Raw genomic sequence first — 22,762 nt, 5'->3', positions numbered from 1 at the left:
CATAACAAATGGACGACAGTCGTCCTGCCCCCAGTCGAGAGATAGTGCGGCCGTAAACCACGTGTGTGTCTACAGCGCTTGTGTTTCTTTTTCTTTTTTCCAGGCTTTCCTCCTGTGTGCAACGCATTCGCTCTTGTCTCAGCCGCATGCAAGCTCAAGCACTTTCCCTGATGAGGCTCAAACGTCAGCCAACTCATCGAATGTAGTTTCGACGGTGCCGTCGCCGCTGAAATCTTTCTTGGCGAAATGCAAGCCGAAAGGCCGATCCGAAGACGGGGAACGCGACCGAGCTCCGAGCACTGGCGCGAGCTCTATAACATCAGGAGGGCACATTAGCTGGAGAAGACGAGGCCGTCGAATTAACCTGTTCGGGAGCAGAAAACCAACTGCAACGCCTTACGTCATAACAGCACGGCCGGCCCAGTCTGTATGGGAAAAGCTGAGATTTTCTGCTGAGGAACCTCTCTACAACGCTAGTCAAGCGCCCTTCGGTTGGCCCAACCTTTGGCAGTGGCCTTCTCAGGACATTGTGGGCCAGGCGGTCGACGATGAGAGACACCGGCGCCTCTTTCAGGTACAAGCCGCACGCACCACGTTTTTGCTGCTGATAGTGGGGTGCGCTACATATTGATGTTACCATAACAAGCTTGCGTTGCTGAGGGCTACATATCACTGGATTCTGGGAAAAGTGCCGAATCGTGACATTGACTGCAAAGCGCACATCCTGAGTTAATCTGTTGTGTGTTGAAAGACTTTATTCTGGCTTTCAGAACATGGTGAGCTTTTTCGAGCGTTCTTACTTGCAGCAGCCTAGGCACACATTTAGCACCGGATACACCGCCGGAATGGCATTAATAAAGGTTAACTTCCCCCCTCCCTCCCTTTACCGGCATTTTTACCTGGAGATTTGGTTTTTCGTTTTCCTCGAGATGATGCCAGCCAGCTTCAACATGTTCAGCTTAACGCGTTGACGTTCAAATTCATTTGTAAAAAACATTGACGACAACAGGCTGCCTCCTTATAAGGGACTAAAATCACTTCAAACACTGGTCGCACGCAGATTTTTTTCTGCTTTAGTTCTCTTCATAGCTACCTTTCAAGGAGAACTAAATATGCTTGGCTTGCTGACATCCAGCCTATTTCTACCAAACGAAAGGCCACGCGCGTGATGTCTCTGTCGAGCCGTTATTGGTACGGCAAATTCAGAAAACAAAAGTTTATTTCTGAGAACAGTAACATAGTGAAACTGTCTTCTTTACATCATTACTTGGCCCTGGATTTCTTAGCCACGACTATGCATCCCCCTGTATGAGTATGGTAATACGATCTGCACTTTCTTCAATATCTGCTAGAAGACAAGGCCCCCAACATGCTCGTGCATACTGTTAATATGGTGCTGTTGTTGTTTTCTTCCTGCAAAAGCTACCGAAATTCCCCTCATGATGTCTTGGGTTAGAACGTGACGCTAACAACAAACCTTCTCCGGCTGGTACTCGTTTTGTAGTTAAGTTGGGCGTGGTACAGTTGATCCCCTTTAAGGCCGTTTCGAAATAAAGTCGCTAGTTTAAGCCTTTGGAGAAAGGCGCGTGCCTCTGAAAGTCAGTTAGGGTTTCAGAGGTCTTGTTAATCGGACGCAAGGGTACCAACGAATTTCTATTCTTACTAAAGCTCTATATTTCACTCTACCGAACAAAAAGCGTGAAGAGAATGAATACGATAAAAGAATACGCCGTTCCAAGTTGAACACTTGAAGGAAATAAGCATGCCGTGTAGTCTGCCCTTAATGCCCGTGCTCTGTTCTTTGCGCATCGAATGGCCTTTTCTGTTATGCTGGTCGCGACACTTGATATCAACTGAGCCGTGACCCTTATTATAATGCTAGAATGTTCCGAGAGTGCCTTCGATGATAAATTGAAGTGCTTCTGAGAATAAATAAACCGTCAACGATACATCATCTTCACTTATTCATGCCAGAAATGTTTGTACTTCAAAAACGGGGTCTGATATTGTGAGTACTGTACATATATATAACACATCCGCCTTTCCCACTTTTCCCATTCGCCGAACACTTGACAGTGTTCGATATCCTCATAATTTGATTTCACGTTTGATGGACAATAACTGAAGTTTGGAAGAAGTTTCGCAGGGCTTTGAAGGTAACAAGGAGAAGACGGAAAATTTATTCACTATTGATCGCTTGCGGAGGCCATAAAATTTGAGGCTGTTCTATTATGATTTATTTTTTAAATCGTGAACTTTCCGGTCAAGCTACCCGGGTGACTTTCCTAAAGTCAATGACAGTTTCTTTCACTGCATGCATGCGATAGTGACCATTACAAGCAGCAGGCGCATATCCTGCTTTTTCGCTTTTTATGGTCCGATCTTCTAAGCAAGCATTCTCGATGGTTGGGCAATATTGTGAGCAAATAGTGATTCACGCTAAGATACTCCATCAGCGTGTACTATTTCTTTCTTTCTTTCCTTCGAAGAATTGGTCCTTTTTCTGTTGTTAGAATTAATTAATGAAACCCTCAGCGAATGCAGTAAAAAGGAAAGGTCAATGAACGCTGAAAATCGTTTTGAGAGCCCAGCAGTATAGCGCCAGCAACAATCATCCCTCATAAAATGACTTGTTTTGTACTTGCTTCTTACCGGATATATGAAATTAAACAAATATAAACTCTATAATAAACAAAAGTAAACTGTCCTTCTTCGCTAGGCCACTACCCGACCCCAATCTGCTTTGACATCAAGTACTCGCTTTTGTTGCGGATCTTTCTTTAGTGATGAATGCACGTATTTTTTTTTTTGTGTTCTGATTGAACGCCATATCAACCGCAATATATATAGTGCTCATTCATCATACTTGGATTTCGTCAATCATTGAGTTTTTCTGACGAAAACAAGGGTGTGTCCGGTCGAAGTGAACCACAACGCCGATCCATATTTTTTTCTCCCTCTCTTTTTTTTCCCTTTGTCATCAATCAGGTCTATCTTTCATAACAAAGCTTGGCACTGGTATGTTGTTTGCCTGCTATCAGCCACGACGACAAGGATTGTCTCAGCCAATGACAAAGGCGAATAACGAGGAGTACACTGAAAGACAGCTGTGGGCTACCCTGCACGCCAAATATTGTGTAGATGGAATGCAGGAATTGGAAATGATGGTAGGAGCGATGGAAGATAACAGCTGTGGCTATTGACATTGCAGTACACTGCGGTTTTCATAACAGCCTCAGCCTCAATAAGCATCACAAATTTCTATTCTGCGGCTCCATTATCAGCTATACAACAGAGTGATGCCAGGGGTAGAAAACAAAGGGGAAAGAAATATTGCATGTTGCAAAACAATGAAACACATCGTTCACTCGAAATATATTTGTTTACTCCATCTTGGGGTACCCTGTCGTGGAGCGCCGTTTGATACAGTTTTTCGCCTGACCGCACAGAAAGTCTACTACGTTCCATCCACCCATGAAATTTCACAACTGTCCAGAGAAAAGGAAACCAATGGCACCTGTAAGCAAGTCTTCCGTGCAAATGTTCTCCGGAAGCCTGGACGAAACCCGCAAATTTAGCAGGCAGGAAGAACTTTTGTTGTATTTTGTGCAACTAGGATTGAGTTTCAGCATTTTATCCTTTAGCAGAGCTAGCTCCTTTGAATTTTGTAATGATAAAGGAAAAGACACACCGGCATTTGGCCCAAATGTGGCAAATATAAGGGCGAGCCAACGCGAAAATATTGCACGCACGCTAAAAAATGTCAGCGAAAATCCTGCAAATGCGAATTCTGTATCTAAAAACAAAGTGACCGGCTGCTACTTAAAGATAACGGCAAGAGCTAGGAGGTCGCCCTAGGTCCCGATGATACCACGGCCTGTTTGCGCACCAGCTTTCTAGCAAGGTAAAACTACTGTGTTGAAAAGGCAGACAAATACTCTAACAATGTCAGAAAGAAAAAATCACTCCTCCGTGGCCATTTCTGTGGCGACCATTGTACTTTCTCCATTTTACATTACTATATGTGTAGTTTAAGATCAGCAGGAGGAACTATTGCGGACAAAAGTAAACGGAGCATGCTATTTGCTTTTAAAAGTTTTCATGCGTTGCATAATTGAAACTGGCAGTCGTGGTATGTGCGAACAGTTAGTAGACGCCAGTACCTTTTACCTAGGCAAATATTGTTTTGTTATCTCCAGTGCAGAAGGCGTGATTTCAATTTGAACGAAAAAACATGCTCCGTTTACTTATGTCCGCACCTGTACGTGGGAGTACCCCAGACTTAGCAGACCAAACCTACCCTCATTCTCAATTTTTGTTTTATTTATCTGATTACACAGTCGGCTTACTGATCGCTAACTGCTTATAACTGTCTGCTGAAAACTGTGGCACAGCGGTCAGTCTTATAAGAAAACGCTGCGGTCGCTAACAAGTGGCCCTAATAATTTTACGATTGCTTATGGGCTGACAAGTACTCTAGCAAAACCGACACCACTTCTCAGGCTGTTCTGCACACTTTGATAACCTTTTATATTGGCTCTACTGAGTTCGCGCCTTCTAACTCGCCGTATAAACGTACGCAAATATATTTTCTTCATTTCATAGACATAACACTTGATTGCCTGAATTTTAGCACCGTCATTTAAAGTAAAACAGCCTTTTATTCAGAAGACAGCAATTTTTGGCACAGAAATCAAGGGCGCTAAACTAGTTTGGCTGCAAAATTTCTACATTTCTGATTACCATAAGGGCTCGGCCCACTGCTAACTGAATAGCGCTGTGGAAAACGGCGTCTGAAACATGCTGCCTTCTATGGATTCGAAGTATTATATCTGTGTGCCAAAATGGCTTGAACATTCCCCTGCGTGGGTGATTGCTCTTGGCAGAGGCCCTCAAGCCGCCACTGCTGCCTGGTGCCGCTGAATTGAGCCGTACCTACATATACAGGCTTTGGTTAATTAACCAAAGCCTGTATATGTAGGTAAGCTTGTATGTAGGAAAACGCTGAGATATATTCCTGTAAATACATGTATGTCTCTTCGTCGTGCTGCTCTTTGTGGTATATGAGGCAGGAATCCGATGATTGGCAGCGTTTCAAAAAGTGCTCTATGCACTTTGACGAAACACTCTGCATTTCGATATCGGATGCTGTACTTCAATCGCAAAGTTGATCTGGAATGGGATACAATCTTTATTTGCAGGATTTTTACGTTCTGTCCCCATGTCACTAAACCTTTATTCCCCTTTTTCTCTACCCAATGTTCCGTTCATTGACACCGAGTAGCATGCGGGCGTCTTGCGAGAAGACTCCTGTGTGATGTGAGATGCCAGTGCATGTTTAAGAAGGAGAGGTGTGCGAAACTAATCTAGAGCCCTCCACTAGGGACTTTTTTTCTTTTCCACCTTGCAAATTCGCCTCCCCTTTTCGCCTCAGAAAACTATTGCATGTTACTTTTATACGGCTGGTGATCGGGTAGGGGCTTAAACTATTAGCTTTATCCATTGCAAATAATGCCGTTAGATTCATCTTTTCGGATTATTCTCGTTATTCTAAAGGCGCGCGACGAACACTATATACAACTTACCACGCAGTCCCAATCTAGCACGCTTAACACTCGTCTATGAATTTCATCATAATTTGCAGCCCGACGACTTCTTCCAATCACTCAATGTTTTTTCCACATCGCAATAACCTAATCAAAATTAAACGCATCCCATGTCAAACCATTGCTTCAGCGAAATCATTTACACCTCTTACTATAGTCGACAGAAATAATCTACCATGGCGCATCACTACAGAACTTGTTCACCTGCACAAGTTTCACGACCTCCTAACACAAATGTCTGTCTAGCACTTATTGACTGCACCATTGCTTCATTCAAAAATATATTTTGTTTTCCAAGACTAGTTGGCCTGTTTCTCAAATGCATTTTTGTGGGTACATTACAGGGTGGTGCTACTTAGTTTCAGCGTTATGCACCTATCGTTCTGTATTTATGTATTGCACCTCTGTACTTGCCTGTTCAGTTTTGCATTCTTTTCTGTCGATGCTCCCTATGTGACGCACATCGACAGATAACCTTTGGAGGTATAAAAATCAATACATAAATCGAATTCAATTCAATTATGTTTAGTTCACTCATTTATTACAGTACATGTTTATGAAATCATCTGTATCCCTAGCCAAAAGTTAGTTGAGATACATGCAAGAAATTTCTTGAGTAATTTGCGGGCACGAAAACATTATTAATAACATTTTAAATGAGTCTGTTACAACTAAAATACACAATTTAGATAATCCTTCTAATGCACATACAATGTAAGTTGTGAAATATATCAGCAAAAGGAAAACGCCACGAATTCAGCGAATTCAGAACGTCAAAATCTCTTGGTAAGACGGCATAAATAAATGATACAATAGAGGCATTCGTAATCTTCTGTTTAAAAATATTCATAACAGTCTGATGAAGACAAGGAAGACAAGCTGGAGACGAAAAAGTTCTCTTTCGCGCTCGGACCGTACGTCCCTGGACTTCACCAACACCGGGCTCTTTGTGTTACCGGCTCTGCGGCTTTCACACGCCTTTTTCCCAAGGTTACATCTGGTGCAGGTGCTGGATAGATCTTTCATCTACCGGACGCCCCTTTCAACCGCGACTGCAGCCAAGGATGCATTCCCAGGGTAGAAACGCCTGTTCACCAGGGCAGCCGGTGACTACGTGGCCTATCTCCCAAATTCGGTCTGCTTCCTCATTTACGGTCTACAAGCACGCAGACTATCACTATGAACACTCAAGAAATAACTGCCAATGTCCTGCTTCACCAGCGAGACCCCCCTCGCTTACAAGGTCGCCCCCATGAAGACGCCGAGGACTGGCTGGACCAGTTCGACCGGGTGGCCACTGTTGTGACCGTGCATGGTCCGCGCTTGCGCGCACTATTGTGCGCCTGTGGGCATGGTATTGATATGTGCTGTTTGTGCAAGAGCTCTAAGTGAGCGTGTTCACACGAATCTTTTTGTGTGAGCATGCTTTGATTTGTCGTGACCCTACAACTGCCAAGTTGGCCCTGTCAAGGGAACGTCAAGAAAAATACAAAGAAACGTCGCCCTGTGAGAAATAGCCGGAAGTGCTTTTGTTCAACTGTTCACCCTTCCCGTCGAGAGGCGCTATTGTCAAGTGAGGAATGCCTATTGTCCAAAGGAGACGATCGGAGTGACACGTCTGGTGACGCACAGGAGAAGAAAGGAGCATGAGGATTACGGCCATTAGAGGATTTCCCGTGAATGCAGAAAAGAGTTGCAATTGCCGGAAAGGGACAATGTTGGGAGCATTATTCGTGGCGCGCACGTACACTTGGGTTTCTGAGAAGGAAATCCACTTGCGGGAACCAACACAGCGGATCTTTGCAGAAGAATCGAAATTTACCTCCTCGCCGTTCCCAAGCTCTACCCGACAATAAGTGACCACGCCCGACGAAACAATACTGGACCAGTCGGTGCATCAGACCATCAGTGCAGTGATGTGTTCGATTGGTTGCCGATATCTGAGGGGTGTGCTCTGGAACTGATTGGTCAGCATCTTCAGAGAGGGGCTGGACATAGGGGATTTAGGGACGTTGCAGAGCCCGAAATGAGGCTCTGAGCCCTGGGTAAACGGCTCATCCAGACGCTTCTCGCTATGAACGCTTAAAGCTTGCCATTCTGCTGTTATACTCTTTTTTCACGTAAATAGGTTTTTTCGAAGTTCCATTAAACCTGCTTGTATATATTTTACCAACTTCGAAGATTCAATGCTTCATCAACCCGGAGTCTCTGCACGCTACCAAGTGAAGGCCGGGTCGACTTAGTCCCAGTGTCACGACAACTGGTGACCAGCGTTGGGATCTGAATCTACAAGCCACAACATCTGGTGATTGGAGGTGGATCAGAATCTACAAGCCACAAAATCTGGTGATCGGAGGTGCATCTCAAGCAACAAGCAGGAGGAACAATCGACCAACAAGAGAGCAGCTCGGAACATCGATCGCATGTGTGGGTGAGTGCTTGGTTTTTCTTCTGATGTGGACCAGCTTCTAGAACAGGGTTAGATTTTAGAACTGGTAAAGAGTGATGAAACGCCTTTAGGTTTGGTGGTTTGCACAGTTGTTTTGGAAGTAGCCGACACTCGCAGCGATCATGGACCTACAAAAACTGCAGAAACCGAAACTGTTGCTATTGTATGAGGAATTGGGAATCGATACAAGTGGTTTGGCACGAAAACCCTTGATTTTAAAAGCAATCACTGATTTGGGAACCGATGATGAGGAGCTCAGTGAAGTATGGAACCTCATCGGACAAAAAAAGGAGGAGCAGCTCAGACAGCAGAAAGAGCGGGAAAAAGAGGAAAAGAGGCGTGAGCGTGAAATTGAGAGAGAAGCAAAAAGGCTGGAGCAAGAAATTGAGCTCCGGAAATTAGAAGTAGAGTTGAGCAAGAGGTCGGGCAATTGTCCCTAGCTAGCGGTACCTCTTCTCAACAAGGAGGCAGATTTCAAGACGTCAAAGTACATGCAGCCATATGTGATATCAGGGGATATCGGTCTTTATCTGGCTAACTTCGAGCGAACCTGCGAAAAACTGTCCTTCCAGCGAGACACTTGGTCTCAGAGATGATTGACGGTTCTGCCCTGCGCGGCAGCGGAGGTTGTCGCGCGGCTAAGCAAGGAGGACGCGGACAACTACAAGAAGGTCAAGGCTTGCCTTCTGAGAAAGTATAGGCTTAGCGCCGAGGCATTCAGACAACGTTTTCGGAACGCACTAAGTCTTGGGACGAGAGTTACCCTGAATTTCTGTACAATTTAAGAGTCAATTTGGGCGAGTGGCTAAAGAGCACTGATTCCTACAGTGATAGGAACGCTGTAGTCGAGCGAATTCTTTTGGAGCAGTTTTATAACTGCCTCTCAGAAAAAGAAAGAAATTGGTTACAGGATCGAGGCGACATTAAGTCGGCAACTGAAGCTGCCGAACTCATTGAGGAGTACGCTTCGCGCCGACAATTCAGCAACCCAGCAGTAGCTAGGCCCCGCAATCACAAGTTGAGTGTGAATAACCGTCAGGAAAGACACTTTGCTAGAGTTGCAAACGAAGAAAGGAAGGCTTCTTCAAGTAAACTTCCTAGAAAGGACGGCAGTGAGAAAAGTGGGGAAGTGACCAACGCGCAGAACACAAAGAACAAGCTTGAGGCTAGGACGCCGCTCACATGCTTTAGGTGTAATGAGCAGGGTCACATTGCCGTCAACTGCCGGAAAGAAAAGATTGCTTTCTCGTATGTCAGTGACGGTGGTGAAAACATGAAGCTTTTGGAATCCTACATGCATGACATAGTAGTCAACTGGAAGCCTTGCAAGGTACGGCGCGATTCGGCCGCAACGATGGATGTTGTCCATCCGGCGTATGTGTCGCCTTCCGACTATACAGGACAGTGTGCATGGATCCGCCAGGTAGTGGAGGAACAGAGTGATGTGCTTGCCAATCGCGAACGTGGTCATCGAGGGCCCTTTCGGCGAGTTAACAACCGAGGCTGCCATTTCAGGAAAGCTTCCTAAATGCTATCCGTATTTGTTTTCCAACAAATTGGACATGCTACTGCGAAAGAGGGGCATCCTTTTCGAGACAGAGTTGTGCAAGCCTTAACACGTTCAAAGGCGCGAGAACTAGCTACACTGCTCATTCCAGAAAATTCCACAGCGGAGGAAACGGCAGTTTAAACAGTGGTCGATGCGGAAGATAGCGATCCAGAAAACTTTGAGAGCGAGGCATCTCAGATAAGCCAACTTGAAAGTGGGCTCGATGAGACGCGGAATGAGGACGTTCTTGAGAGTAACCTCTTGCCGCCAGTGTCTAGTAATCTCACGAGACTTTTAAGTGGAACCCGAGAGGACTTAGCTATGGAGCAAACCAATGATCCCAAGATACAGGAGATAAGCGAGCGCCACCGCGCCACTAAGACAGCAAAGAATATTTCTTTCGAGATGAGAAAGGGAGTGCTGTATCGCTCATTCAGGGATAAGCGCGGAGCAGAGCCGGACCAATTAGTCGTTCCCCAAAAGTACCGCGAAGACTTACTGCGACTTTCCCATGACAGCTCGTGGTCATGTCACCTTGGAATAAGGAAAACAAAGCAGAGGCGGTTGCAAGAATGCTATTGGCCTGGATGTTTTAAGGACACGGAAAATTTTGTACCGTCATGCGACACGTGCCAGCGGGTTGGAAAGTTGCAAGATAAGTGGAAAGCTCCAGACTACGACCGAGAATTCACGGTCCAGTGGGATGCAAGTGATCGAGGACTAGGTGCAGTTCTCTGCCAGAGGGATGACGACGGTAATGAGCACCCCGTGCTCTACCTGAGCAGAAAACTGAGCTCTACAGAGAGGTCTTATTGCGTGTCAGAGAAAGAGTGCGTTTGCATTGTATGGACCATTCAAAAATTGCAGTGCTATCTTGGAGGGGCCAAATTCACCGTAGAGACGGACCATTGTCCCCTGACTTGGCTGCAAACTGCGACATCGAAGAACCGTCGCCTTCTGAGGTGGAGCTTTGTTTACAGCAGTGCAATTTTGAAATAAGATGCAAAAAGGGGAAATTAAATGGGAATGCGGACGCGCTTAGCCGCTGTTTCTAAGCGGTTCGAGGTGCTCCTCACCATGTATCCAAATTGATAGTCAGGTTCTTTTTTTTGTGCGCTTGTACATATGTGACTATGTAAAGCAGCACGTTTAGTTTTCTAGGCATGCGTGGGTCCTGAGCGTCTTGAGTGTGGGCTTTTCTCGGACAAAGATGGCAGTTTTCTTTTGACCTGGTCTCTTCAGACGGGAGCCGAGTGCTTGCTTATACATGTGGTTGAGTTTCAGAGACAGCTAAAGCAATCTGGCCTACGACAATCATGGCAACGCGACAAGAGATAGCGAGCTTCAAGCGTTCGTGTGCAGGCCATTAAGTCGTCTCTTCATGCAGCAGCTGCGACTGTTGCCCTCCGTGACTCTTCTGGCGGGGGAGGAGGCTGTTGTGACCGTGTATGGTCCGCGCTTGCGCGTGCGCCTGTGGGCATGATATTGATATGTGCTGTTTGTGCAAGGGCTCTAAGTGAGCGTGTTCACATGAATCTTTTTTATGAGCATGCTTTGCTTTGTCGTGACCCTACACTGCCAAGTTGGCCCTGTCAAGGGAACGCCAAGAAAAATACAAAGAAACGTCGCCCTGTGAGAAATAGCCGGAAGTGCTTTTTTTCAACTGTTCACCCTCCCCGTCGAGAGGCGCTATTGTCAAGTGAGGAATGCCTATGTTCAAAGGAGACGATTGGAGTGACACGTCCGCTGACGTACAGGAGAATAAAGGATCATGAGGATTACGGCCATTAGAGGATTTCCCGTGAATGCAGGAAAGAGTTGCAATTGCCGGAAAGGGACAATGCTGGCAGCAGTATTCTTGGCGCGCACGTACACTTGGGTTTCTTAAAAGGAAATCCACTTGCCGGAACCAAGATAGCGGATCTTTGCACAAGAATCGAAATTTACCTCCTCGCCGTTCCCAAGCTCTACCGGACAACAAGTGACCACGCCCGACAAAACAATACTGGACCAGTCTGTGCATCAGACCTTCAGTACAGTGACATGTTCGATTGGTTGCCGATATCTGAGGGGTGTGCCTGGAACTGATTGGTCAGCATCTTCAGAGAGGGGCTGGACATAGGGGATTTAAGGACGTTGCAGAGCACGAAATGAGGCTCTGAGCCCTGGGTAAACGGCTCACCCAGACGCTTCTCGCTATGAACTCTTAACGCTTGCCATTTTGCTGATATACCCTTTTTTGCATGTAAATAAGTTTTGTCAAAGTGCCATTAAACCTGCTGGTATATATTTTACCAACTTCCAAGATTAAATCCTTCATCAACCCGGAGTCTCTGCACGCTACCAAGTGAAGGCCGGGTCGACTTAGTCCCAGCGTCACGACACCACCCAGTCGAAAAAAAACTACAGAAAATTGTCTGTTGTTACGACAGAATTTCTGTGCGGTTTTTGGCGGCAAACCTGTTGTGACAACAGAACATTCTGTAGTAACATCAGACATTTCTGTAGTTACAACATAAAAGTGCTACAGAACAACAGACAACAGAAATATACTACAAAAAAACTACAGAAGAACAGAAAATTACTACAGAACTACAGAAAAATTTGATGGTTACGACAGAACTACAGTATATTTTGCCGTATTTTTGACACAGTTCTGTAGTTTTTTTCGACTGGGCACCTTTAATGCCAATGACGCGAACGCGAAGATGCGCCATTGCTTCTTTGCCCTGGAGGTCTCGGTGAGGACCTGGTACGTCAGTTATGAATCTCGCATGCAAACATGGGATACGTTCAAAGCAGACATTTTGCCCGCTGCTTGGGTTAGACCCTTTGCACAGAGAGCGCCTTTGACCCCACCTTTTGTTCCCCGTACGTTTGCACGCAGGAGGCTACAGGAGAGTCGCGCAGTCCACCGGCAGCCATAACTGACCACCTACCGCACAGTGGCTGATACGTTTCAACACAGCCAGTGTGCCTGTGACCTGAGTCACAGCATTGTTCTACAGTGGTTACCTGCTCACTGCGGCATCGCGGGCAACGACCTCGCAGACGCCGCTGCAAAAGAACTAAAAGATTCCACAAGGACAATTTCAATACCATTCTCACGAAGAGATGCAGCAAGACTTGTAGCAACTGAATCGTGGCGATTGCAACGCTCTCTGTGGTGTGACCCGAACCATCAATATCGACCTCTACACCGAATAGATCCCACTTGCGTCTTTCGAATTCCTCACAATTTGAACAGGTGGCATCGAAACTGTCTACACAGAATCCGCTTAAATGTGTCATACACAAACTACTTCCTACATAAAATAGGCATAGCGAGCAGGCCTCTGTGCTCTACATGTGATGTGTGTGAAAATTTTGAACATTTGGTAACCTCCTGTCAACGGTTTACTGCACATCGCAGGACACTGCGCAGTAATTTAAGCTTACCTAAAGAAACAGCCTTGCGCCTTGAACATGTCCTGGGTCCTTGGTGCGACGGATCGTCTGCTGCGCGAGCTACCAAGGCCTTACTAACTTTTCTGAAGGACACAGGGTTGATTAATACCCTTTAAAACTCATCTGTGTGTGATTATGTGCGTATGAAAGTTAACTTTTCTTAAGGACACAGGGTTGATCAATACCCTTTAAAACTCATCTGTGTGTGCTTATGTGCGTGTGAAAGTGTGCGACACCGATTCTCTTTTTTTTCTCATTTATTTCCCCTTCCCCTCCCACAATCTGTCACCCTCATCCCTCAACCCTCATCAGGAGTAGCATGCTAGGCTTACCACCAGGCAGACATCTCCTGTTGCCATTGAAATATATCTCTGTCTCTCTGTCTGTTCAAAGCAGAATTTCTGCAGGCATTTATTAGCACATTCCGTAAAGAAAAGGCAGATATTCTACTTCAGATTCGCATCCAGCACCCGAACGAAAGCGTGATGGTGTATGCGGAGGAGATGAAGCTTTTGTTCCGTCGTACAGATCCAAACATGTCGGAAGAGCGGAAAGTGCGGCTATTGATGAGAGGTGTGAAAGAACAGCTCTTCCCCGGTCTCGTTCGCAGTCCGCCAGTAGCCGTAGATGCTTTTGTCACAGAAGGTACTTCCATCGAGAGAGCACTTGACATGCGGGCATGGCAGTACGAGCGCACGACTGTGTCGATGCTGTCCACATGTACTGAGATATCTACCGTGTCATCAGGAGTCTCACTGCGTGAGACCATTCGAGCCAGCCATTGTACGCGAGGAGCTGGCGAAACTCTTGCCTATGCTGGCGCAGCCGCAAGTTGCATCGGTCACCGATGTTGTTCGCCATGAAGTGCAACAAGCTTTGAATGCTACGCTGCTTTTTGCAAGCCCTCCACAACCACCTACAATGAGTTACACCGCCGTCGCAAGCCGTTTTCTGCCTCCTTCAACACCACGCCACGAAGCGCCTGTGCCGTCCATCCCTAAATGCCACCTTCCCAGTCCACTCTCCTCCAGCGACCCAGGCGCCGCCAAACTGACATCTGGCGAACGGCAGACTACCAGCTGTTGTGCTACCATTGTGGCGAAGCTGGGCATGTCTGGAGCCGCTGCCCGTACAAAGAGATGGGTCTTCACGGGTTCCCCTTCATTGCTCGCTGTCCGCAGCCAGGACAGCGCCCACGAGAGATGGCCGACTACCTTTCTAACCCAGAATCAGTCCAGCGCCACCGATCACCTTCGCCCCGTGGCTACGAGAAATTCCCGTAGGGGAAACTAGACGCAGCCGCCTCTGGAGGTGTGGCTGCTCGAGGACGAAAACTACAACTTTCGCCGACGCCGAACAACCCAGAGACAACGGAGATTATCAAGCCGCCAAGTTAACAGCAAGCCGACAACTTTACCAACTGCGTAGCCCGACTGCTTCTCTACGACACCGCACCGCTTCGTTGCACCGAAGGCGAGACCGGACACCTCGACATTACCGCAGCGAGACGTCATCGCCAGCCGATTTAGACCTTTCAGTTGACAGCATTGCCGTAACCGCTTTGGTGGATACTGGGGCCGATTATTCCATATTCAGTGGATCATTCGCCGCGGCACTAAAGAAGGTTTCGATAGCTTGGAACGGCCATCAGATACGTACCGCTGGAGGACATTTGATTACACCTAGAGGAACGTGCACAGCGCGAGTCACAGTTCAAGGGCAAACCTTCCCGGCAACGTTTGTTGGGCTTGCGGATTGCTCCAGAGACGTCATACTGGGTATGAATTTCCTGAAGGGAAACGGCGCCATCATCGACCTGCAATCTCAGTCGGTTCAGTTTTCGACTGAGAATGCCCTCGAAGTTAACTGTTCATTATAAGTTAAAGGCGCCAAAACAACACGCACACACACAAGAAAAGACGAACGGGACAGAGCGCCAATCGACACCAAATAGCCCAACAAGAAGTTCTCTGAAGTTAACTGTGTTCTGCCGGCGCCGCTCCACATTATCGACGAGCACGTGGCTGTTCCTTCCCGCTCCAGTGTAATGGTGACCGTCGGTGCACACACCCTCCGGGGATTTGAAGGTGTCGTCGAGAGTAAACCGCCTTTGCTTCTCGACCACGGTATTGCTGTCGCTCGGGCTGTCGTCATCCTCGCATATGGCAAAGTCGACTGACTTCTCACTAATTTCACCAAGGAATACCGGTATCTCAATAAGGAAACAATGGTCGCTTATATTGATGCCATCGCTCAAACTATAGGTGTGTGCACAGTTTAACTTGTAATTCTTGATCGGAACAAGAGGAAGTCGCCGACCTGAAGTACGACATCAACCCGGCACTACCGCAGACGGAGTAAGATATTCTGAGAAACCTCAATCGCTACAGAACCGCGTTCGCGTCGCTGCCACGCGTCGGTTGAACACACCTTGTAAAACATCGTATTATTACTGGTGATACAGTACAATCACTCCGACAGTCACCCTATCGTGTCTCAACTAAAGAGCGTGCCGCAATTACCACTCAAGGAAATGCTTGATCACGACGTTATTCGACCATCCCAGAGCCCCTGGGCGGCACCTGTCCTCCTTGTCAAGAAGAAAGGCGGCACATTACGGTGTGGTGCAGTGGTTGCGGCTCTCGACTACTGTTCCCAAGTACGCGGAATCAAACTCCGGCCTCGGCGGCAGCTTTTCCATGAAGATGAAAAGCAAGGCGCCCATGTGCTGTGCGATGTCAGTGCACGTTAAAGAACCCCAGGTGGTCGAAATTTCCGGAGTCCTCCACTACGGCGTCTCTCATAGCCTGAGTCGCTTTGGGACGTTAAACCCCACAACCAAACCAAACCATTACGGTTCTCTGTTGACTAATGGCAATTGAACAATGTAACTAAAAAGGATGTTTACCCCCTGCCCAGAATCGATGACGCTTTAGATCGCCTATGCAACACCAAGTATTTCTCTTCCATGGACCTCAAATCTGTGTACTGTCACATCGAGGTAGACGAGAGGGGCCGCTAGAAGACTGCATTTACCACTCCAGACGGGTTGTACGAGTTTCAGGTTATGCCGTTCGGCCTTTGCTCCGCGCCAGTGACCTTTCAAGCCAGTGACCTTTCAAAGGCGTATGGACAACGTCCTCGCGTACCTGAAATGGCAGACGTGTCTCGTATACCTGCGGGATGTGATCGTCTTCGCCCCAAGTTTTGCAGAGCACATTCGTCGCCTCGAGGCGGTACTGCAAGCTATAAAGTCCTCCGGCCTTACATTAAAGACAGACAAATGTCTCTTCGCCTACGAAGAATTGAAATTTTTAGGCCCCGTCGTCAACAAGGAAGGGGTCCTTCCTCATCCCGAGAAAACTGTTGCTATCGCGAATTTCCCGCCGCCACGAGACCAGAAGGAACTTCGGTGCTTTCTCGGGTTATGTGCGTACTACTGCCACTTTGTGCCAAATTTCTCAAGAATCACAGAGCCCCTTACGCATCTCACCAAAGCAGATGTACAGTTACAATGGGAAACACCGCAGAATCAGACATTTCAGGACGTTCAACGCCGCCTTCAGTCACCACCCGTACTGGCGCACTTTGATGAACACGCTGATACGGAGGTACACACCGATGCGAGTTTTTGGTTTGGGTGCTATCCTAGTTCAGGTCCAAAAGGGTCAGCAACGTATACTTGATTACGCAAGTCGTTCTTTGTCGAAGACCGAGAGCAATTATTCTGCCTCTGAAAAAGAATGCCTCGCCATCGTGTAGGCAATTATGAAGTTCAGGCCATACCTGTGCGGGAGATCTTTCAAAGTAGTGACAGATCACCACGCATTTTGTTGGGTAGCCAGTATCAAGGATCCATCAGGGCGTCTTGCACTATGGAGTCTGCGCCTACAAGAACATGACATCACAGTTACCTACACACCTGATCGTAGACATTTGGACGCAGATTGTTTTTCCCGGGCTCCTGTAGAGCCTGCTCCAATTGACGCAGGTGAAGACGATGACGTCTGCGTCAACGCAGTGAGCTCTGCAGATTTCGGCGTGCAATAACGCGCCGATCCTGATCTTCAGGCAATAATTGATTATCTGCAAAGTGCTAGCGGTAGAGTTCCCGTAGCTTACCGGCGCGTTTTATCCTCTCTCTGCCTACGCGACGACGTGCTTTTCAGGAAGAATTTTGCCCTCAACAGTCGACATTACTTGCTTGTCGTACCTACGAACCTCCGCAACAAACTTTTGCATGCCTACCACCACGAACCAGCTTCCGGCCACATTGGAATCACTAGAACACAAGCCAGAATCCGAGAAAATACTACTGGCCTCGTCTGGGACATGACATTACATATTACGTTCGCATTGCCGTGACTTTCAACGCCGAAAGATTCCTCCTGTCAAGCCAGCCGGCTTCCTAAAACCCATAGAGCCTCCCTCCCAGCCGTTTCAACAAATAGGAATGGATTTGCTAGGACCATTCCCTACCTCAAGCTCCGGACAAAAGTGGATAATAGTCGCCGTCGACTACCTGACACGTTGTGCGAAGACAGCGGCTCTTCCGAGTGGAACTGCTATTGAAGCTGAAATTTCTTTGTACTGCAAATCGTTCTGCGCCATGGTGCTCCTAGAATTCTGATCACGGACCGAGGTGCTGCCTTTTCTGCTGAACTTATGCAGCATATTCTTGACTTAAGTCACACAAGTCACCGCAGGACTACTTCCTACAAATCCCAGACAAACGCATTAACCAAACGTTTAAACAGAACGCTTGCCGACATGCTTTCAATGTATGTCGACGTTCAGCACAAAACGTGGGATGCCGTCCTACCTTACGTAACGTTCGCGTATAACACATCCGTTCAAGAAACGAGCAATATGACTCCGTTTAGCCTTGTTTATGGCCGTCAAGTCACCACAACAATCGACGCCATGCCACCCCATGTCGACGACCACCTCAATGATGACGTTGCGTACTTTTTGCAACGTGCTGAAGAAGCCCGCCAGCTCGCTAAGCTGCGCATCCGTGCGCAGCAGGTGCAGAATGCACGACGCTACAACCTGCGGCACCGCGAGGTTGAATATCAGACGGGTGATCGTGTCTGTGTTTGGTCGCCAGTTCGACGACGCGGACTTAGCGAAAAGCTCTTATATGGGTGATCGAAAATTATGTTCCTCCTCTCCCCCACTCAACTTCTTGCGTCGCTACTTCGGTCCTTACCGAGTTATGCGCCGCGATGGCGCTCTCAACTATGAAGTTCTTCCTCACGAGGCCCCACGATCAAGTCTTGCCGCATGGTCCACGTCGTTCCACTCAAACCTTCTCACGCCAGGGCGGCCTCCCTGTGAGTCCGTGAATTGCCTCGAGCATCGGGTCGATGTTTCCTCACCGGGGGAGCTAATGATGTCAGTCTGATGAAGACAAGGAAGACAAGCAGAAGACGACGAAGTTCCCTCTCGCGCTCGGACCGTACGTCTCTGGACTTCGCTAACACCGGTGTGTTACCGGCTCTGCGGCCTTCACACGCCTTTTTGCCAACGTTACAATATTTCTTCAACAATACCGCTAAAGTATTACTTTGCTTTATTGTATTTGTTAGGCTGTTCCAAAGGTTGGTCCCGACGTAAGCTGCAGTCCTTTCACGGTAAAAATTTTTAGTCTTCAGGAGATGGAAATTTCCATTCAGATCGCCACGGGGGCTGCTTAAAGCACAGTAAACGAAGATGTATGTAACGAGTAATTGTTATTAAGGCATGTACAGTCTTTGTCAAAAATATACGGCCCAAGGGTTTTATTTCTAAGTCTCGTAACGGGGATCGGTACGCATCAGCACCGTTCAAAATCTAGTAGACGACAAACCTAGTCCCCATTCTTCTCTATGTTTACCTATATATTCCTGAGTTGCTTTCAGGGGCTTAGCTAGATTGCTTAGAAGCGAACCCCTTGGGCCGTATATTTTTGACAAAGACTGTACGTGCTGTCATAGAGTTCTGTATTGAATTAACGCAGTAAGTGGTAGTATATTTATCTGCTTAAAGAGAGGAGCCGTATGAGCGTTGTAGTCTCACTGTGTAATAAATACTATAAGTAGGTGTGACCGCGAGATTCAATACAATATGTCAACTGACATTGAAACATTGGAAAATTAAAAATTTGAACTGTTGTCTTATCAAAGTACTGATGACGTTTATATATAAAAAATCATGCTGCACCTAACGTTTTACAAGGTGCCTGACTTTAGGGCTTCCAGTGCAAATTCTCATCCAAATTTACTCCTAGATAAGTAAAGTTATCTGCATATTCAAAAGGTATACCAAGCCACTGTACAGCAGGCAGATATACGGGTATTAGTTTTCTGGCGCTCTTAAGTAAAATGCATTTTCTCATGCGAGTATTGTAAAAAATCTGCTAGAGGGAAACCAACTGCTCCAATTTTGTAATTTCTGGTTGGCAGTACTACTAAATCATTCATAGACTCATGAGCATATAAAAGGCAGTATCATCAATGCACGCGAAAACAGAAAAGTGCTGTAAATCGTTGACGTACAAAAAGAACAAAATCGGACCAAGGATTGAGCCCTGAGGCACGCCCACCGTCACTGGTTCAAAATCAGAGCTTACGTCAGTAAGTTGGGTTATCTGGCACCTGTTATTGATGTAACGTCTAAATAATTCTAAGCTAATACCTCAAAATTCATAATAGCTTAGATGTTTTAGTAAGATTGCGTGATATGCCTGTCGTGAAATACATTCCTCTATGGCGCGGTTAAGGTGTCCGCCAAGAGTGAGATAGCTCCTGCGCCGTTCCTTCCCTCATGACTAGTTATTAAGGTAAAGCCACATAGGCCTCATCGGTAGCTTGAGCAAAAACTGAGCAGTACGTGATAGCAAAATACAGGTTATTCTGAATCAAAATCTTGACGTATCTGTTCTTTGTGCATAATTCTGAGTGAAGTAGCGCGATTTCGTGTTGCACGTAACATACGTCTCTTATTCAAGTTGCTCTTACTCCTCCTCTGTGCCAACACACTGCTGTGCCTGGGAGCTCTAAAACACTTCGACCATGCTTTCTCTGGCAGCTGCCCGCACTGTGGGGCGGTGTCTTCGGACATCTACCACATGGTGCGGGCCTGCACCTGTAATCCGGCTATCCCCCTCACCCCACCCAACCCGGGAGGACTGGGAGGCGACCCTGCTCGGCTGCTCCGACCTGCAGGCCCAACGGGCCTTGGTCGGGCGAGCCCAAGCAGCGGCGGACGCCACTGGGGTCCCGAACTAGGGACCTCCACCTAGTTTTTGCGAGGGTTGGCCCCTTCAGGGTCAGCTCATGCGTAACCTCCTGTATTTGTAGTGATATAAAAGTTTTCCACCACCACCACCACCACCACCAGTCAAGTTGAATGGCTAGCTCGTGATTGGGACTCCAAGCGTCAACACATAAGCTCAAGATGAGACACTCATTTTTTTTTTTGCCTTCACAGCACGTAAGCAATCTTAAGTGTCCTGCGGTTCTTTTCACTAATCTGCTGAATTAAACATCAACTATTCGGTTTTCTATATTTGCACTACACTGTGGGTTCATTTCGGTGGAAAAACGTCGTTAAATTCTTGTTGGTTGCTACTAAATAATCTGGCGGCAGCTAGCAGCTAGTGTGGTGGCTGCAGGTAATAACTTCAACAGATCTCCTTCATTTGATGCGTGTAAGCAAGGAAACGAATTTATACTGCTCCATGCGTTCACGTAAAATTGTTGCACATGTTGAAATTACGTGTTAGAGTCATTGCATCCCTAGAAGGCGAATCGTTCCCGGGGGTTCTCGGCGATGACGTTTCCGGGTGTTATATTTTATGTGAATAAGGCAATATTAATGCCATGGTGCATCGACAGATTCAGCTCCGTAGACAATGGTTGCTTGCCGCGAAAGCTTCCATGTCGTCATGGATCAGCGGCGTATGGCTTTTCGAACCGCTCTGTCCCATGGTTTCGGAAAGCGGAAGGTATATACGGCAAGCATTTCAAGAAGTGACTTACCAAGAAAGCGGGTGGCTGCTTTAAAGCGCATGCTGATTGTATTTAGAAACACTGGCGATCTGTTCCTAAGGGCGGCAATAGGGAATGAGCTTCGGTGCACGACTAAGTTTCATAAACTCGCTCCAGGTACACACTTCAATCAAACAATTAAAGGAAATAAAATGAGTCCATAGTAAATATAATAAGACAGCAATGAGCTCAAATGAATTGACAAATATGAGAGGGTTATAATTTTCCTCGCATCTTGAGTGTATGAACTACCACTGAACTTTCTTCTAATGATACTGAAATAACGACAGATAACGAGATGACAAATGATCAACTCTCCTGTTTTGTTCACTTCATCTGGCAGTAATTGTCGAATTTTTCGCATTCGCTGAAGCGAACCAGCAGAGAAAAGTCAGTCGGAAGAAAAGGAAAAGACACACGAAGCTACATTTCCTTTACGCCGAAGCTTGTTCACTGCCCTCTCTCGTATAGAACACCAGCGGAGAAGAGAGGAGGATGGTATGCGCGGCCTAAATTGTGCTGGCGATCCCTTTGACACTTACCTAGCGATATGTTAATTACAATAGCATGGGCAAGTGCGATCACAAGGCTCGCGAAAATCATTATGCTCCGAGTTGCCGGACAACACCATTACGCTTGACAAACTATCTACCGGTCTGTTATTAGCCTGTAGGAGTGGTAAGGACAAACATCATTACCTGTGAAACGAAGGTTCTGCCTGTCATATTTTAACCAAATACCTTGAAAAAAATTCCCTCTCGCATATTAGCCTCACTTCTTGATCTCCGTTGTGCATTGTTTCGGTGTAAATGAAGGCCAGCAACGATTACCCGGCGTTCATTAGTCAAATTAAGTCAGCGTTTAATTGGGTGCGCACGATCTCTAACCATTAGGCAGTCTCACAGATTGCATTCGACATGCAATTGTAGCCGCTAAAAATGAAGAAAGGCCAATTACTGCCTACAAAGGATGGCGCAGTCGCAAAGGGTTCATTTGGAAGCAATTCAGCATTAAAGAAACAAACTTCTCGCTCTGGTTATATGGTTGCTGCAAAAACCAACACCCTGTGGACTCAGCTGCAATACATCGCAACAGTCGCAAGCTACACACAGAAGGCAATTAGAAGACAGTTGTCAGAATGAAGGCATCCCCTGTAAGTCATCGCATATAAGAATCACGATGTAAAACGAAAGAGACAATGCTCATAAGGAAGCATGTTCGACCATTGTCTTCATGTATACTATTTAAGGGCCATCACGAAAACTCATCCTCTGAGAGCATTCTTTTTTTTTTCACAGGTACACTATCTAGACTACTGTGAATGAGGCGTCTGAGTCTATGGTGAAGTTACTGGTTCCAGAAGAGGCATCAGTTAACAGCGAAGGGCGCGTCTGCATAGAGAACGTCGTTATGGTGGGAAGACTGTCCGGTCGTTACATACGCACGCCAGCTTTTTACGTCCCATCAAGTTAGTCCTACTTAGCGCACTCAGTTCCGGCTGAACTAATCGAATGTAAGGCAGCTGATGAAGACGACAAATATATCACCGACCACTTCGACATTGATGTGGATGAGACTGATGCCACCGGCGACACAGGCGAGGATTATGCGTTTGCACGTGGATACTAGGTGACGAAGAGGCCAGATGAGGAAATCCCAATTCTTTTTTTCGCAATCG

At 46.8% G+C, this 22,762-nt stretch overlaps 1 long non-coding RNA gene across 1 annotated transcript in view; it reads left to right on the top strand.

The window, feature by feature from the left end:
• The window catches only part of LOC146203475 (uncharacterized), a 68,572-nt gene extending 67,474 nt beyond the window's left edge, over positions 1-1,098 (top strand). Inside the window, exon 4 of the long non-coding RNA XR_014702390.1 lies at positions 104-1,098. This is a non-coding gene — a long non-coding RNA (uncharacterized LOC146203475). The remainder of the gene's footprint in view (positions 1-103) is intronic.
• Positions 1,099-22,762: the final 21,664 nt, after the last annotated feature.

The sequence above is a fragment of the Amblyomma maculatum genome, chromosome 1 (assembly GCF_055883805.1).
Source record: "Amblyomma maculatum isolate TAMU_Amacu chromosome 1, ASM5588380v1, whole genome shotgun sequence".
In the NCBI taxonomy this organism is placed as follows: domain Eukaryota; kingdom Metazoa; phylum Arthropoda; class Arachnida; order Ixodida; family Ixodidae; genus Amblyomma; species Amblyomma maculatum.
Note: the sequence above shows the minus strand (reverse complement) of the source record. Positions and strands in the feature narration are given on the sequence as shown.